Raw genomic sequence first — 12,837 nt, forward strand, 5'->3', positions numbered from 1 at the left:
TCAATCCTATCCACAAGGGCAAAATGGTCATTTCACACCTATGCCACCTTGCATGTGTAGAAGCATGGAGAAGAATGTGGAAGGGTGTGGAAGGGGTATTTTGGTCATTTCACATATAAAAGGATGAGGTGTCAATGGCATATCTTGTAAATAGGCCGAACTTGGAGGGCATTTTGGTCTTTTGCAACCGAATCTAAACACTATAAATAGGGGTGGAGGGGTAGAGAGAGAAAGATATATTCACATATATACATATGCACATTCACATGTATCTTTTCGTGCAGAAACGAATCGGTATTTTCTCTCTTTCTCGATTTCTCTCCCAAATAGTGTTTCGGTTGAGAAAAGAAAGTTATACGTAGTTGACGTATAATCTTGCGGGTTGTTGTGGAGAATATTTACGGGATCGATGAATAGTGTTTTACCGAATTTAGCGGTATGTCAGTTTTGCATATTGATGAAACTGAGCAACCGAAAATTCGTGTTTACGGGTTTTCGTCTTTTCCCCGTGAATAGTGTTTTTGCAGAATTCCGCGGTTTACGGTATTTCTGGCAGAAGAAATAAACCGCTCTCCGGTTAGTCCTGGTGGATAACCGATAGAGGTATCACACGTGTGATACTCCGAGTCGATTCCTTCCCTGGTGAGGCTCTACTCGCTCGGTCTGCATTCCAACTGTGATTTGGAAACAAGGTATAAATATGTTATATTAATCTATTTAATTTGTAAGTAGATTAAAGTTTTAGAAATCAATCATGGAGTAGATCTGTAAAAGGATTAAATTGGGTTTTGATGCCAAAGGAATACTGAAGGTGGACCGCCTTGGAAAGTTTCCTGACATACCCCGTTTAATCCTGAGCTTAAGTTGGCCGTAGAAATTTTTGTTCTACGGTCATTCCGCAACTTAAGCCTAAAAGGGGTTTCCGGTTACAACACCTGACAAAACCCAACAACCTGATGGTAGCAGGCGAAGAGGAAGAAGGGGGTGTGCATGATGAGGATCTTTCTGCGGAGGATCAGGAGCTCTTGAGAGCCTACTCCCAGCTACTTAGGAGGAAGCAGAAAGGCGCGGTAGAGGATGCATCCACCTCGGGTAACATTGCCTCTTATGCTCATTCAGTTGCAGGTACTAGTGACACACACGCTCTTGCCTCTATATCCACCACTAGTTCACCATGGATTGTTGATTCTGGTGCTTCCAGACATGTGACGGGTACTGCTGGAGAGTTTTCTTCCTATACTCACCTGGCAGTCCCCGAGAGTATTCAGACAGCCGATGGTACGGCCCAGCCCGTGGTGGGTAAGGGTACTGTGCGATGTACCAACTCCTTGACTTTGTCCAATGTTTTGCATGCTCCTTCTTTTCCTGTAAATCTCTTATCCATAAGTGCTATTATTCTTCAACTAAAATGTGTTGTCTCTTTTGATATTCCCAAGGTGGTCTTCCAGGAGAAGGGGACGGGCCGGAGGCTTGGGACTGACACATGGCGTAATGGCTCGTGGTTCCTGGATAGAGAGGGGATGGACTCAGCCCTTTCATCTATGGTGGAGAGATCTGGAGGAGTTGGGAGTAGTGTAGAGGACTTGTTGTTGCTTCACCACAGGCGTATGGGTCATCCTTCTTTTAGTCTTTTGAGTCGTTTGTATCCATCTATGTTTGAAAAGGCTAATAAAGAGAAACTTGTTTGTGATGCTTGTGAGTTTGGCAAGCACACCAGGAGTTCATATGTTAGTTCAAGTAGTAGGAGCTCCTGTATTTTTGATTTGGTACATTCTGATGTGTGGGGACCTTGTTCCACAACTTCTGTGAATGGATTTCGATATTTTGTGTCTTTCATTGATTGCTTTTCTCGTGTGACTTGGCTTTACTTGATGAAAAATAAGAATGATGTGCTTGCTTGTTTTAAATATTTCCACAAAGGGGTTCAGACTCAATATGGGGCAGTATTGAAGGTATTGAGGTCTGACAATGGGATCGAGTACACGAACAATGCGTTCAGAGAGTACTTGTCCTCTCAGGGAATCCAGTATCAAACCACGTGTCCATACACACCAGAGCATAATGGGGTGGCAGAATGGAAGAACATGCATCTCCTTGAGGTTGCGAGGAGTATGATGATTTCGATGAATGTACCAAAGCACTTGTGGGGGCAAGCAGTCCTGACAGCTGCGCAGCTAATCAATAGGATACCCTCACGTGTGTTGGAGTGGAAGTCTCCATTTGAGATATTGAAAGGTGAGAATGGTGATAGTCTTCCTTTGAGAATATTTGGTTGTGTGTGTTTTGTGCAGGACAACAGACCGAATGTGGGAAAACTGGATCCGAGGGCGATCAAATGTATCTTTGTGGGATACTCGGCCACCCAAAAGGGCTATGTATGTTGGAGTCCCGTGGCGAGGAGGTTATCCGTTAGTATGGATGTCACATTTCGAGAGCATGAGTCATACTACTCCTCTCAGGTTACATCACCTTTTGGAGACTCGCTCGATACAGGAGGTATGACGCGAGAGGGGGAGAGTAGCAGTGATGGTAGCGAGAGGAGGATGGTGAGTGTGACTGAGACTCCTTATACACCGGTTGTTGAAGAGTCGGCCGTTGTGGAGTCGGTTGTTGTGCCAGAACAGGGAGGGAATGGTCTCGAGAATGGTGGAACTCAAGCTCAGGGAGAGCTGAGAGTGTACACGAGGAGAAGAAAGCAGAATGAGGGAACCGTGCCTACAGTGCCGCTTGTGCCAAGTCCCTTGTCCCTGCCTACCCCGACTCCTAAGACACCTACACCATCCATAGACTCAGAATACATAGGTGATATGATTCCTCTCTCTACTCCTCCCACTCCCCTATCGATAAGGAGGACTTCTCGCGTCAATGCGGGAGTTCCCCCTGATCGATATGGTTTCCCGGGTGTCCCACATGATATTGCCCAGTTTGTTTCTTACTCTCACATATCACCTGCACATGGAGCATTTATTGCATCTTTGGACATTGTCTCTATCCCTAAGTGTTGGCAGGTTGCTAAAGAGGATCCAAAGTGGAAAGCTGCCATGCTTGAGGAACTTGAGGCTCTAGCTAAGAACAAAACCTGTAGCTTGTGTCACTACCACCAGGCAAGAAGGCAGTTGGATGCAAGTGGGTCTTTACTGTGAAGCAAAGCCCAGAGGGTCGGGTTGAGTGTTACGAGGCCCGATTGGTGGCGAAGGGGTACAGTCAGACTTATGGTATCGACTATGATGAGACCTTTGCACCCGTGGCGAAGATGAGCACAGTACGGACACTTGTTTCCTTAGCAGCGAATGGGGGGTGAAAGTTGCACCAGCTCGTTGTGAAGAATGCCTTCCTTCATAGTGATTTGTTGGAGGAGGTGTACATGGAGGTCCCACCAGGTTTTGGCAAAAAACAAACGGAAGGTAAGGTGTGCAGGCTCAAGAAATCTCTTTATGGGCTGAAACAGTCCCCTCGAGCCTGGTTTGATAGGTTTAGAAGGGCTATGGTAGACATGAGATATCGGCATACCATACAGTGTTCTTTAGGCAACGTGCAGTTCACATTACGATGTTTGCGGTGTATGTGGATGACATGATTATCAATGGTGATGACGAGGGTGAGATTGCCTCGCTGAATGAGAGATTGGGTAAGGAGTTTGAGGTGAAGGACTTGGGGCAACTCAGATACTTCCTCGGGATTGAGATAGCTCGTGGTGCAGAGGGGATTGTATTATTTCAAAGGAAGTATATGCTAGATTTGCTGACTGAGACATGTATGCTAGGGTGCAAGCCTGCGATGGCTCCTATCGATCAGAAGTCTAAGTTGAGTGCTGAGGCAGGAGAGCCAGTTGATAAGGAGAGATACTAGAGGTTAGTGGGTCGCTTGATCTACTTGAGCCACACTCGTCCTGACATCTCATTTGCGGTGAGTGTCATGAGTCGCTACATGCATGACCCTAGGAAGGGTCGCATGGATGCTGTGTACCTGATCTTGAGATACCTAAAGAATGCACCAGGGAAGGGGTTGATTTTCCGTAAGAATGGGCATTTGAATATTGAGGGATATTGTGATTCAGACTGGGCTAGTTGTGCTGATGATAGGAAGTCCACGTCTGGATATTGCATGTTTGTATGAGGCAACCTGGTCTCCTGGAAGAGCAAGAAGCAGTCGGTGGTTGCGAGATCCATAGCCGAGGCGGAGTACAGGGCCATGGCTTTAGATGTTCTGAAATGTTGTGGTTGAGAACACTACTGGTGGAACTCAAGATGGATTGAGGGGCCCAAATGAAGTTGTGGTGCGACAACAAGTCAGCTATTAGCATTGCCAATAATCCTGTGCAGCATGATAGGACCAAGCATGTGGAGATCGACAAGTTCTTCATCAAGGAAAAGCTAAATAGCGGACTACTTGAGCTGGGACATGTAGCTACTAGAGAGCAAGTGGCTGACTGTTTCACTACAGGGCTTAGTGCGTTAGATTTGTCAAGACTATGTGACAAGATGGGCCTAGTGGATATCTTTCGTCCATAGGCTTATCTTGAGGGGGAGTGTTGTTACGTTTGTCGTATTATAATAGTTTTGAGGACCTATCGGTGAATAGGCCATTATGAAATAATTAAGGGGGTTATTTGTAAGAGTGCTTTGTAAGGCTTATATTAGCCCAATGATTAATCAATAAAGATAAGCTTGTTTTTAGCTCAAAACTAGTTATATACTATGAACTGAGTCTAGCCACGCTATTTATAAAAGTATATCAGTACATATGCTTATAAGTTATATAAACAGTTAATCAGAATCATTCAACATGATTCCATATTAAAATGTGATTTGATAACAAATTTTACATTTTGTTTTGAAATCTTTACTATTTTTTATTTTATTTTTTAAAATGAAGTTCTTTCATAAAATAATGCATTAAGAAGTACACAAAAATCTTCAAGCTCTAAAAAAGAAGATCGATTTGAACGGTTTGGGTCGACTCTTTGGATCTTAAAAATTAATTTATAAGTATATATGTCATGATATGCTTATATAAGTAACATATCAAATTCCTATCAACTTCGAGATCAAAGCTCGATATAATTTTATATTATGTTGAACTAACTATAATAAGCTAATAACAAATACATGTTGAATTGTCATGAAATTTTCTTTACCGTTGGTTTGGAGCTGCGAATGAATTCCTATTTGATAAACAGGAATGCAGGATTGGGAATTAGTCGGTGGGTGCCTGGTGGGAACAGTAATAAGATGTGGGACCCATGTGGAAGTGAAACAAACCTTTTCTTTTTTTGCTTGTTGCCGCAGATAATTAGCATCCGGCAACGCAGGGCATTGTCCCTTGTTGTATCACTTAATGTTTGAACCAAAGTGATTAAGAGTTTGTTTAAAAAAATGTCCGAAATTTTTATTAATATTCTCAATTAAAAAAATACACAAATGCCCTTGAACTTTTTTTTAAATGCTCCAACCGCCAATAATTATGACGATTATGTCTGAAATGTCAGGAATCCTGACAGTTGGGACATTTAAAAAAAATTGAGAGTATTTATGTATCTTTTTAAATTTTAATTGAGGATATTAATAAAATTTCGGAAAAATGTTAGGGAGAGCATGATATTATTATTAAGATAGAACTAAAAGAGTCCATCGGACCATGTAAATTTACCAAAAAATTGAAAAAAAAATTATCAACAAAAGTCGCATTTGATATTATGAAAAAAATACTTTGAGAAAAATCAACAAAAATGAGTGTAGTTAAATTGAAAAAAAATTATTTACAAACTAAAGTATAAGTCGCATATCATTACACTTATTTTAAAATAATAATGGAAAAAATTCTTATAAAACAATTTTTTAGTGATGAGCCAACCTTCAAAGTAAAAGAACAAAAATAATATAGGTATGTGAAAAAGCGAGAAGAGGGCACCAACTAGATCTTTTAACTACCAAATTTGTAGCATTTTACTAAAAAAAAAATGAACCTTATGTGAAAAAATCATCATTTTGAGTGATACCAAATTGAGTATGATGTGACAATATTTACATTGAGATTTTTCAAAAATTATAACTTCTTGCAAAAACTACACGGATGAACACGTCTTATCAATAGAAACAGATTTATTTGTAATTGTAATTTTTAGTTGTAATCATATTATAGTATAATAAGATATCACTTATATTTTGATTGAAAATGTTATAAAAAAATATTTTTTATTTTTTTTTCAAAAAAAATGTGACAATATTTTACAAGACTAGATAATGATTTTCACCTTAAAAAAAATGTTTGGCAACTTGGGATTGTTTTTCTTTTTTGAAGAATTGCCTTTGGAATTAAATAAAAGAACAGGAGCACGCAATATAAATGTGATGGGGCTGCCGTTGAGGTTATGGGAATGATTAATAAATAAGTCATAAATAAAGATACGTTGAGTAGAGACAAAGTTTAGGTTCACATTGTTTCTTCCGAGATCTTTCCGCAAACAAAACATTTCTTTCTTTCCCTTTCAATTTTCAATTTGAGTCCAGCATTTTCAACATTTTGCATGTTCCAATCAGCGTTAATACAAGGAGTCAAGGACGCATGCCTCCTCCTTAGTCGACAATAAATTAAAATAATAATATGACGATCATGATCATGGTCATGATGAACGGCTGGATGACGATCATGATCACAGTCTAATAATTTGTTATGAATGAAAAAAGAAGAATCAAATTATTAATTAATACATGGCAAAGTTGTTCCGTGTGTGATCAATCTCTCTGCATCTTTTGCTACATATTTAGGTTATATTTCTGATTATGTCACATTCGTAGTTTGGATTATTGCATTGATTACATATAAATTAGGCATGACTAATTAGCCTGTCGCCTTCATTTCTGCTACAATCACCAATTAATTGTTATTGTTAATTGCTTTGAATTAATTAAACTTAAACCTCTTTTGTTTCTTCTTTGGTATTAACATGCTTTACTATGATTGGCTTGTGTCATGACTAATTAGTTCCTCTTTTATTACACAAAAGTAGGTATGCTAATACTGGATTCCGGCATTGAAATATATCTCTCTTCTTATATTAAGCACGAAGATATCCTGATCCGTTAACAGTTGTGATTTAGTTCGTTGGATTTTAATTAGTTAAGATAACAAATTATATAATTGTAATTTTATATGGCAACATATTGATATTTATTGTGCTGAAGAATGTATTTAGTTCACTGAACACTCGTTATATTGATTTTCTTCTAACAATTTCTTCATATGAATGTTACGATAAAAACAATTAACTGATAATATTTATTTATTTATGTTTATGTAAAATAAGAAAGTAATTAACATGTTTGATCACTAAATATTGATTACCTTTCTATTTAGATGTAATAGAAATTATAAAAAGACAAATACTGTTAAAGATGGAAATATTTAATTTAATTTGCTTCTATTTTTTGTTTGAATTTTGAACATGTATTAAAGTACAGATAAAATACTAGTGGTGTGTTTAGAAAAGATAAGATACTGACAAGGAGTAATATGTACGTATCTTTACAGATAATAAGTTGGGTGATTTTGATCAAATTTTCCACGTGGAAATACAAATAAAAGGATAAAAAAAAAATTCTTACGCAACTAACGAAATATAATAAATCATGATTGCTTAGGCAGTAATTTAACTAGGGCCACCAGCTCTCTAATTACAAAATATCTCTTAACGCTTCTCCTTTCAAATTATAATAATAAAGTTGTTTAATAATACTTCTTCCTTCACACTTTCAACTTGTTTTAAAATTGTGGTTTACAATTCAAGCAATTTTTTTTTTTATTCTGCTTTAATAAACTGGAATTTAATCACATGATTTACATCTTACATGCAAAAGGAAGTTCGAAGCTGTTCGCTTTTCCAGTATAAAAAGAGAGGTGTGTGTAATTTTACCAAACATTGTCAGAAAAAATAAATAAATAAAAAGGTTCTGTCAGAGTTCTGACATCTAATTTGTCATTTCATCCTCGAAATAATAAGTCAAAATCATGGCTGAATTGAATATTTGAAAAATAATATTCTTGACATTATCTCAAGCAATCAAGCAAAGCAAGAATAGTGTGCCTGTGATTTGTGATTTGTGATTTGTAAATAAAGTATTAAAGGTAGAAAGCAAGAATAGTAGGTGAAGTTTTGGTTGAGCTGCCCCTGCCCGCCATTGATTGATGATTGCATTTCAGATCCACAAAGAAGAAAACAATACTTTTGACTTGAGCACTTGAGCTTGAGGCGGGCACATGCAAATGCAAATCTATATAATTTAGGAATCCACTTAGTAGGATACTAGCCAGATCCATGCTAATATTTTAATATTTTATAGTGTATATACTCAACACATGCTAGTCAACAGATTCTGTTATTTTAAAATGGATTACACAAATAGTGGCATTTCAAATTTGAATTCTTCCCCTGTGGACTTGTTTGCAAATTGCGTGATGTTGTTATTAACAAAAATGAACTAAAAGAAGCTTTAATCAATTAGTGATATGAAACAATTAATACATGCATAATTTTAACTGGGCTGGTTGGTTTGGGCCCACATTCTTTATTGGGCCGAAATATCCATTACAATCTTATGGGCTCAAGTTTTATTATCTCCTGACTCCTTAAGAAGCCCACATTATTTTCTACCTATCTAAAAAAAACAATTATTTGTCCCTAAAATCGTATTAACTCTCAAGGGACCACACTTTCAAAATTCTGTAACTAACGCATTTATTTAGTTCAGCAAACTAATTTTGAATAAACTCTGTGAAATATTAAGTACAGGTTGAAAAAATAATGAGTATCATTATTGCAACCATTATTACAATCAATGTATTATAACTAGTCGATAATTTATTTTTGACTAGTCAACACTAAACAAAATTACCTTTCTACCCGAAATAATTTTGGCGAACTTTCCAAGGTGGTTTAGCGGTGAATTCATGGTGGATCCCGGGTACCTGACTCATCACAATTAACACGGACGGCTCAGATTTACTCTCAGCCGATGTTTGCTTGGATTGGCGCAGAGAGATAGTATTATATATGCTTTGAGATTCGTGCCAAATTAAATAGAACAAATTTGAGCCGTCCGATTCAATTGTACTAAGTCCGGAAACCTTAGGGGATGTGAATTCATGGTTAGGGGGTGTTAATGGTTATAATAACAAATTAAAAATTGATCATATCTATATCTTACATTTTTATTTGTTAAGAATTGATTTTATTCAACTTTATCTTTATCTGTTAAGTTTATCGAATAACAAAATAATAACGGACAAATAACGAATAACACTAATATAATAATTAGTTTTATTATATATTTTATACAAATTAGTCATTAAAACTCATTTATTTTAGACATATGCAACAACATTACTAATATAGAAAGAATAAAATTAAAAAAATATATACTACCTCATCATATCATTTTTAATAAGTACATCACTATTTATTGCACAAACATTGTCATACAAAAAGTCATGCGAATTAATTTCACCGTCAAGATGAATATTAAATTCTGATATAGATGAAAGTGCTCCATCAAATTAATTAGAAGATACATATGTTCATATTATACATGGTTAAGTTAGAAAAATGGAAAATATAAAAAATGCTACCCCATGTCAATTTGTCATTTAATCAGAAAAACAAGGACAGGCATTATCAATGACCAAAAAGAGCAAACAGGGGTGTCTATACATGTATCATATTGGGTTAAATGTTAAACATTGACCTAAACATTTTTTTAAGAATAAAAAATATATATGTACCATATGGCATTAAGGTTGTGTTTGGATCGTTAAAAATAGCATGGGATTAACACTATTTTTGAGTTAGTCAATAGTGACTATTTTTCTTCATTATTTTACGTTTGGATCACCTTAAGAATAAAGTTATTTCTGGAGTTAGCGTTGTTCTTGCTAATTCATCCAAACGATAGAATAACACTAACTCCAGATTAACGTTATTCTTGCTATTCTCAGAATTACATCCAAACGCACCGTATGTAAATTTGATTTTCAACATCGTAGCTTATTTTCAGCTACTCATATTGGTATTGGGTCCTCTCCATACCATACAATTCAGATATTGTGCATCATGTATGTACACATTCTATATAATTTTGAGTTTTAAGTTAAAACGAGATAAATCAAACAAAAAAACAAAGCGTAATGAATATACAACTATATAATTTTAATTTTTAATTATTTTATAAAATAACAGATATGAAATAGTTTTATCCGAATTTTTATCCGTTTAGTTAATAAAAATTATTTGTTTATCCATTAAACTAACAAAAATAAAATCTCATCTTTACAAATTACACGTGGTATGGAATGTAATAAGGATTGGACAAACGAATAAAACGCCAACTTGGAAAAATAAGAATAATAGTTTTGTATTCAATTCGTATGTTTCATTATTCAGTTTATTGACTTTAATATTGAGCTTAAATTGGTGTTAGTAGTCTTAGTACTTAGTAGCTAGTGTTACTATTCGAAACCTTTCATTTGCTTTTATATATATAATTTGATGTAGCAATCAATGTATCTTGAACAATCAAGACCAAACCACATATATATGTCAGCTATCTAACACGCGATTGTGCGCTGTCGAGACAAGAAAGAAATTTTCTTTTACGAGACACTAACAAAAGCATGGGTTCCTTTTTCATTCCCCTTTTTATTTGTTTTCCTCTTCTTCTTCTTTTTAGATCAGTATTATACGCAACAAATTAACTGATTAGTCTAGTTTTGAACTAAATTTAGAAGGATTGAATTATTGAAATTCACGCGGTCTTATTGTAAGAAATAACAAACTCAATTAAAAAATATAAATAATAAATAACACATCTTCTACTTTAAATTATTAATTTGAACAATATTTTTTCATATATAAATGAATATATCATAAATGTTGGATGTATGTTTCAACTAAAATATAGAAATTTTAAAAAATAAATGAGGGAGCCATCCGTTATGTTAGTTAATACATTACTACGAAAAATCATCTCTCTATGGTTAACATCTAAATGTCAATTAAATATTACAAACCATGTAATGTAACAAGAACATTATTTTGAATTAAATTATTAATTAACAATTCACTTATACTTTTGACAACAATCCATTACAAATTTTGTGCTGATTGTATCACTTGATTATATCACGTATTTTAAAACTTGATTATGGAAGACCGATAATAATTACATCCAACCACAATTGTTGTCTTGATTTCCTCTAATATTTTTTAGATAAAAATTAAATCAAATCCTTTCAACTGTAAATATTCATAAGAACTACTTAACAGATTAATTTTAAAGATCTCCAATATGACAAATATTATTATTTGATCAATCACTAGAATAAAAGCTGTTTTACTTTTCTTATAATATTTAGTTGTGAATTAATATATTCATTTCCTATATAATTGTTATTACTACTTTAAAGATTATAAATGATTTGGAGTGGTTGCAACTTGCTTTAAATAAGCACACCTTATAAACAACAATATATATATAGTAGTTTTGTCACAAAAATTATGCTCCACTTTTGATACAACATGAAAATCTCATGCCCATCTGAAACTTAATTGATGCATGCAAACGCCAACCGTGCATAATAACTAATTGACAATTTATTTGTTTAAATTCTATGATTTTTTTTTATTGTATAATTATGTGTCTTCATTTTTGTTTGTTTAAATTTCTCTCCCAACGTCAGTCAGTTTGACAATTTATGAATTTGGATTTTTAAAAAAAATAATAATTCAGCAATATTTAAATTTGGGTATTTGATTGCTGTAATATTACAACTAACAACTCTGATTATATTACAAGTTTCATATCAATAATAGAAATTGCTTGAAACGCATTTAGTTAGCTTAACAGGCTAAATTTGGCAAACAATGGATAATATGATATATTGACAAATTAAAATTAAAATTGTATCATTTAAGAATAGTTTGAAAGATTGGTTGAACATATTTATAGATATGTTGCTTATATAAATATTTAGATTTCTTATAACTTATAAAGGTATTGCAAGACAATTTAAATATAGCTTAATTAACGATTAATATATTAATATATTTTTCTCAATATAAATATTTAGCAAGTTCACTATTTAATTAGAAATGTTAGATGACCATCCGACCTACTCTAGATTTCAATGAGCTTCAAGACTCTCGGATCTGTTTTAAAATTCGTACACAAGATAATTAAAGCGGATATACATAAATCTTAAAGCAGATCAAATGATTTCGAAGTTCATTGTACCTAAATTTTTTTTTTTTTTTGGTATCTTTTGTACCTAAAATAAGTCAGATGCCTATCAAACCTATACCCTAATTAATATTCACATCAAATATAATCTCTATCTCATACTAAAAGAGATACAAAATTTCTCTCTCGTATGATCATATCCGAGGGGTAAGAGGCAGATCTATGAATGAATACGTGTCATATATTTGAGCATTAAAATCAAAGTAGTAAGATTCCTAATAAAACAATCCAAGAAGAAAACAAAAGGAAACAAGTCTTAAATTTGATGATGATGAGTAATTGGGTATGGTTCCTTCAAAGGCAATACCAAGCGACCAAATGTCACCATGTCGTTTTCCTCCTCCTTGCACGCAATTATATGCATCCCTTTCAAAAAAGTAACCCAACATGTCTGATTTGTAATGCTTCGAAAAATTATGTCAGAGTTGTCAAACTTGTGAAATCACATCATCTCCATGAATTGTTGATTGTTTAGGAACATCAATTACTTTACTTATCTTTCCAAGTCTTAAATTGAAATGAAATATTTTCCAGCTACTTTTCGTCA

The sequence above is a fragment of the Carex rostrata genome, chromosome 35 (genome assembly GCF_964058835.1).
Source record: "Carex rostrata chromosome 35, lpCarRost1.2, whole genome shotgun sequence".
Lineage (NCBI taxonomy): Eukaryota > Viridiplantae > Streptophyta > Magnoliopsida > Poales > Cyperaceae > Carex > Carex rostrata.